The 6,611-nt window shown below is 39.8% G+C and overlaps 1 protein-coding gene across 1 annotated transcript in view; it reads left to right on the top strand.

Moving 5' to 3' along the window:
- Positions 1 to 6,611, top strand: part of RAB39A (RAB39A, member RAS oncogene family) — a 32,867-nt gene that overhangs the window by 459 nt on the left and 25,797 nt on the right. The gene's annotated exons all lie outside the window — the stretch shown is intronic.

The following is a 6,611-nucleotide window of genomic DNA, read 5'->3' as shown; positions in this document are numbered from 1 at the left end:
GCGGTTAGGGTGGGGCCGCCGGCGCCGGGACCCCAGGGACCGCGCCGCCCCCTCCATCCGCCTGGGGCACCTTCCCCAAGCGTCGGCCGCACAGGCCAGTGTCGGGAGAAGCTCTGGCCCTTCCCTCTCGAAAGTGCAAATACTCCATTCTCGCTTCCCCTTTGCCCCTCCTCTTCCAGGGACGACTTCCTCCTCCGCAGCTCCTCCGCAGTTTCTCACTTCTTTCTTTGGCTCCCATTTCCTGCGCCCCCTTTCTGTCTTTCCTTTTCCCGCCTGAGCCCAGGTCACCCTCACCAGCCCCCTCTTCCCCAGCCCTCTACCCCTGCTAGTATTTTTATCCCCAACTCTTCGGCTCCCCTGCTGCCTTCTCCCCAAACTCAGTGTCCTTCGCTGTACACACCCTGACCTGACCACCCTCCTCCAAGCTCCCGTTTTCCTCCCCTGACTGAGCGGCTTCCCATCTACGCGGCCCAGAAGAACTGCATAGAAGCGTTCCCAGATTCGTCATTGATCCATTTAGCTTCACAGCAAGCACTGCTCCAACCCAGATTACTGCATGAGCTCATTGGGCATCGCTCAGAGGGAGATGATGAATGCGGTAATGGTCTGAACACCTCACAGCACCGAATATGGTCATCAGAAATACTGGGCCAGGACCCGTGGGAAGGTGTCTTGTACAGCAGCTAGATGTAACATCAGGGACACAGGCACAGCAGAGGAGTTTTTTGTTGTTTTTAAGGGTTGAGTTGTCTTTAGAAGTTTGTCATCATTGGTGCTTTGGTGAAGAAAAGAGAGATGTACATACTGAGATTTGTTAGGAACTTTTCCTTTATTTTATTTATAATAGGTACTTAACGTTCCAGAGTGATAATAGATCAGAAAATACTTTTCTGCATAGAGGAGGGATCCAAAACTAAACGTAAATTGTATGCATTTCCTAGATATTTAAGATTTAACCAGATATGAAGCACATTTTAAATTTCTAGGATTCAAGGAAATTAGAGGAAAGTAGGGACCTGATATATTGTAGTGTTTGGGGCTTTTTTAAGGTTGCATTATCAACTGGAACTCATTAAAGCAAACATTTTGTAATCTTCAGCAAGTACTCTGTTTGTGAAATACAGTACTTACTGACCGGATTTCCCAAACATGGCTTCCCCTCACCCCAGCCAGCATCCATTCTGAATGAGATGAGTCTACTTCTGTGAGAATGTTCCAACACTTTAAAGTTTTGGCTTCCATTCCCAGCTATGACACTGATTCATAGAGATAAGTGAACTGCTTAGCTTGCTTATACCATAGTTTTACAATGTGTAAAGTGGAAAGATAGTAAGGCCAGCCCTTTAGAGAAGTGTTAAAGGTTATTGATTTGAATTGTACAATACCTAGAATTCGATGAAGAAGATTTTTTTTCAAGAAGCCTCCTTTAAAATAATTTTTCAGGGCTTCCCTGGTGGCGCAGTGGTTGAGAGTCCGCCTGCTGATGCAGGGGACACGGGTTTGTGCCTCGGTCCAGGAGGATCCCACATGCCGCGGAGCAGCTGCGCCCGTGAGCCATGGCTGCTGAGCCTGCACGTCAGGAGCCTGTGCTCCGCAACAGGAGAGGCCACAACAGTGAGAGGCCCACGTACCAAAAAAAAAAAAATTCAAACTCTGATTCCTCATCTGTAAAATGGAGTCATTATGATCTCTAAGATTCATTGCAGTTTTACCATTATAAGGTAGACTGCAAATTCATTCACTTGTGATCTCAATCAGAGATGAACTTTAAGATATTTCATGGTCAGAAAAAAACATTTACTAATAGCTCTTGCTCTACCCTCTAAAGGGAAAATAATAAAAACGTGTTCTTTGTACCTTAAACTTCTAGCAACTACTGATAATTGCAGCTACAAGAAACATAGGTAGTAAAATCTTCTTGTGTCTAAAATTCTTTCCTTAAAAACTTATTGACAAGAAAGTAAGGATGACTAATTTGTTAGATTTTAAAGACCTTTTCTGTTAAATACATCATTTTTTAATTGCCTTTAAGAAGAATGTAAATTGATTTTATATACACTATTAAAACCAGACAGTAACTCTCTCATAATAATGCAAGGACATTTAGGGAATGTTTACTGACAATGAATCATACTTTATTTTGCTTGGCTGTTTACCAAAGATGTATTCCTAAATACATACATATTTCAGTAGCTGCTTCCAAATACTTGCTTTTCTCTCATTTAGCAGAATGTTTCTCCATAAAATTGCATTTAAAACAATTAATGTTAAATCATTCTGTACTTCCTCTAAGAAAATACAGATACTTGAGTAAGCACATTTGTTTCATAGAAAGGTACTATATAGTTCATGAATATATAGTTCTGTCATTAGTTATAATTATACCATTAGGAATTTGAGGAAAACATTCTATTTGGAGGTTTATTGGTGATTAGATATAAACTAACAAAAAGAAACCTACTTTAGACAGTTCAGGGTATAGCTTAAAAGCATAAACAAATATGTTACAGAACAACAAAATAGTGAGCTGATGATTATGACCATAAGTAGCCTTAGTTATCTTTTTTTTACCCAGCTTTATTGAGGTATAATTGACAAACAAAGCCTTAGCTTTTGAAGTTCAGATAATACATGCTAGTAGTCAGTAACTACTTACAGAAAATAAAAAGGAACAAAATCAAAGTGAGGAAGGTTTAGAAAAATGATGAATATGTGAGCATCTGTAAATTGTAACTTAACACTCAATTGTTAAGTTTTTATTATTAACACTATGTTTTAGTCAGGATAAATGTTAAATTGCTGTATTACGGATACTTAAAATTACAGTGACTTCATTAACAATAGTTTATTTCTCTCTTGTGTAACAGTCTCAAGGTAAGTAGTCCAAGTTGTTGGAGTGGCCTGCTCCAGGCCATCATTCAAGTACCTTCTCTCTTAGTTTTCTGCCATCCCTAGGACATTATCTTCTTCTGTGTGAACAAAGCTGGGTTGCAGGCACACTGTGTGCCACTTCCAGGGGAGGGGAAAGTAAAGATCTAAATCAAGTAATGTTTCTTCTAAGCAAGTGAGGCCAATGTGGTGCAGATCACTTCAGCTCTCAATTCAGTGAAGAGAAATTAGTTACAAGGCCACACTTACATGGGGCTACCATGTGCCTAGGAAAAAGGGAAGATGGATTTGGCACTGTGGGCATTGGGGGGAAACTAGCAGTCACCACTTTTAATTTTTAATCATCATAGTGGAAGAAGTTTAGCAGGAAAGGAAACAAGAATATTGCTTAACAGCGTTAATAAGGATAAATAAGTGCAAATAAGGCTAGAAGTATAGAGAGCAAATGTTAGAATGTAAGAATATAAATTTTGAATGTTTCCCATGAAAAGTACTTAAAGCAATATGAAGATAAATGAGATAAAGAAAAAGCAACATTAGCTATAGGGATAGAAAACCTGAAGCTTCAAGCCAGATTTGGCCTTTTATTTCGTGTTGTCTGGCCTTGGGGGTATTACAGTTACAGCCACTGGTTGTAAAGTTCAGAGAATAATGTCCTCCTAGTGTAGTGCTTCTCAAAGCGTGTTCTGCAGAACACTCATACCTTCTGATTCTTTTTAAAGGATGGGTTCTGCGATCAAATAAGCTTGGAAATCCCTATATTCCATTTCTCTCTTAGAAATTCATATCAAAGACTCCAAGAAGTATTGAGCAAAGAAACCTGTTTAACTTTGATTAAACTAGCATTTCCACCATTTATTTGAGGGGCTATTCTTAAAACATGAAAATCTATGATAACTTGTGTTCTTAGTAGTATAATTTGGGGAAAGCTCCCTTGATGAGTTGCTTTAGTCATATTCTTTGGGCAGAACCAACTAAACTTGAGGTTTGGAGCAATGGAAAACGTGCAGACATTAGTTAACCAGCTAATGGGCTGGTTACAGCTAAAGGGCTGTAAGCAGTAATTGCTATAAAAGGGACAGCCTCCCTGCCCCCCTAAAAATCTGAAGGTGACCTGTAACTAATACCACTTAACGTTCTGGGCCTCTCCCTAACTCTCTGCCTGCCTCTTCATCTCTTTTCCTCTAGCTCCTCTTCTACTGTGTATCTTTCTCTTCCTTATGTGTCTTACCCTTCCTTAAACTTCTATTTATTTTTCCTTTATCCCTTTCATCTATCAGTCCCTACTCATAGTTTCCTCCCACCTTCTGTCTTTTCCTCTATTTCCTTTTTTTTTTTTTTTGCAGTACGCGGGCCTCTCACTGTTGTGACCTCTCCCGTTGCGGAGCACAGGCTCCAAACGCGCAGGCTCAGCGGCCATGGCTCACGGGCCCAGCAGCTCCACGGCATGTGGGATCTTCCCGGACCGGGGCACGAACCCGTGTCCCCTAGCATCGGCAGGGGACTCTCAACGACTGCGCCACCAGGGAAGCCCCTCTCCTTCCGTTTTATTTTAATCTGTTTTATATGCTCTCATTTCTTTTTAACTTATTCTCCTTATTTACCCTCTGCCTCCCTTTTGTCTGTTTTCTTCTCTTCCCTTTCAAAACATTCATATGAAGTAAATGTTTAAAACTGGTTTAGTTTATGTTCTCCATTCATAATTTTAGAAGTAAGCAACATGAACATTTTATATTTCTCCTTAAGGTATCTTTTAAGATTCCTAAACTAAATAGGTTTTGTTTTTTGTTTTTTTTTAAAGGACCCTTACTTGATCCCCACTCTCCTTACTGTGGTTCATGAACTTCAATAGAAAAAGATTTTCTGATAGTGGATTGGTGGGTTCATATTGCATAGGTAACAGAGCAGAGCTTGTCCACAACTAAGTCCCATAATCATTGCAGTCTACTGTAGTTCCAAGTTATTAGAAACAATAGAAAGCTAGACTATATTTGTATTGAGTAATCTGATAATATACTGTCTTGGTTAAAATTATTTGTGTTGTAAGTAACAGAAATATAACTAAATTAGTTTGGATATAAGGCATAAATTATAAATGATACAGGTCTCATGAGAGACAAAAATCTCACTGAACATACAAGTGTCTGAAAATATGGAAGCTTTAATAACAAGAGTGTGGATTTTCTCTCTAGTCTATTTCCATTATCCAATGCTGTCAGCTCCCAACTGTCTCAGTCTCTGAGCCTCTTATTCAAATTCTTGAAAGAAAAAACCTCATTGGCTATTTGATTGGCCAGTGAATCAGCTCCCCCAGGGTCCAGTTATTAAGATAATATATACATAAAACACAAAGGTATTATAATACAAATACCCCAGGTATGCATTATGGGTCATCTAATGCAAATGAATCTGTAAGGGTCTACTTTTTGGGAAAGAGAAACTCACAGAAGAAGGAAGTGAGCAGTCACCCCAAAAAAGTGTCTACTTTATGGAGTTCCAGAGTAAAACTATATGTAAGAAGGAGCCAGCATCATTTCTAACAAGGGTAGCAGAATGTGGAAAGATGACCTGTGTAGCCAAATGTATTTTTATATGATAAAAGTTATTTTCACTGTCCACTCAGAGCATTCAGACCATTTTGAGTGATTGTATAGTCAATACAGTTAAGAAGCTAGCCAGTAATTTCAAAAACCTGTGACTATTTTCTTAATTTCTTTTTTCTTCAGTGAATCAATTGATTTCACATGTATAGCCACAGCCTCAATGACATATTGCTATATGAAGGTGATTATACATTCTATTTAGTAACTAAATATTGTAAATATAGTAGACTAAATATTGTACTCCAATATTTGAAGGCCCTAGGCCAGCAGCAGGCAAAATTGTAAAGTAGGTAAAACTCATTTTTGGGGACTTTGGGGCTTTCCTACTTTTCTTTCCTTCTGTTTTTTGATAGTAGGACCTTGACCTATCCTTCACTTCTATTCTCCCTCACATCTCAGTTGAAAAGCCATCCCTTACTACTCCATCTTAGCTTCAGAGAGAGAAGTAGCTAGATGACCAAGAGACACAAAATTATTAAAACTTAATAAGGGTTCTGCAGGAGTATTTCTATTCTAAAAGAGGATGACCACCTAGGAGGTAACACCTCATCTTGAAGTAACATTTCCCTGTTGGCAGAGTTATGGATCTGTGGCTGATGGGTGTCGGAGTTTCCTCTAATCATGCTGCATTGATGACCACCTATTCTGACACATTGGCTCCACATTTAGCTTTCAAAGAAAGGGCTAGAAAAAAAAAAATTAGAGATAATGTTGCTAGTACATGAATCACTCAGTAAAGTTTTCACATGAAGAAAAGTGCTTTGCTCAGTCTGAGAGAGAGAGAGAGAAGAAATTTCTAGCCATTGTCAGTCAGTTTGGTTAGCATACAAAGATTTCTTAACAACTTAGCCTCCATAGCCATGTTAAAGTTTAAAGAGCAACTTCTTGGAATGATCTGAGAATGTTTATCTTGGTGTTTTAAGAGCCAGTTATTCTTATCCTAGCTGAGTTAGAAGGGAATCTGCATTCTTTCAGTCTGCTCTGTCAAGCAGTGGAAAAGAAAGGTGGGGCTTCCCTGGTGGCGCAGTGGTTGAGAGTCCGCCTGCCGATGCAGAACCCTGGTCCGGGAAGATCCCACATGCCGCGGAGCGGCTGGGCCCGTGAGCCATGGCCGCTGAG

Source organism: Lipotes vexillifer, unplaced genomic scaffold (assembly GCF_000442215.2).
Source record: "Lipotes vexillifer unplaced genomic scaffold, Lipotes_vexillifer_v1.1 scaffold426, whole genome shotgun sequence".
Classification (NCBI taxonomy): Eukaryota; Metazoa; Chordata; class Mammalia; order Artiodactyla; family Lipotidae; genus Lipotes; species Lipotes vexillifer.
This window is presented reverse-complemented; position numbering and strand designations above follow the sequence as displayed.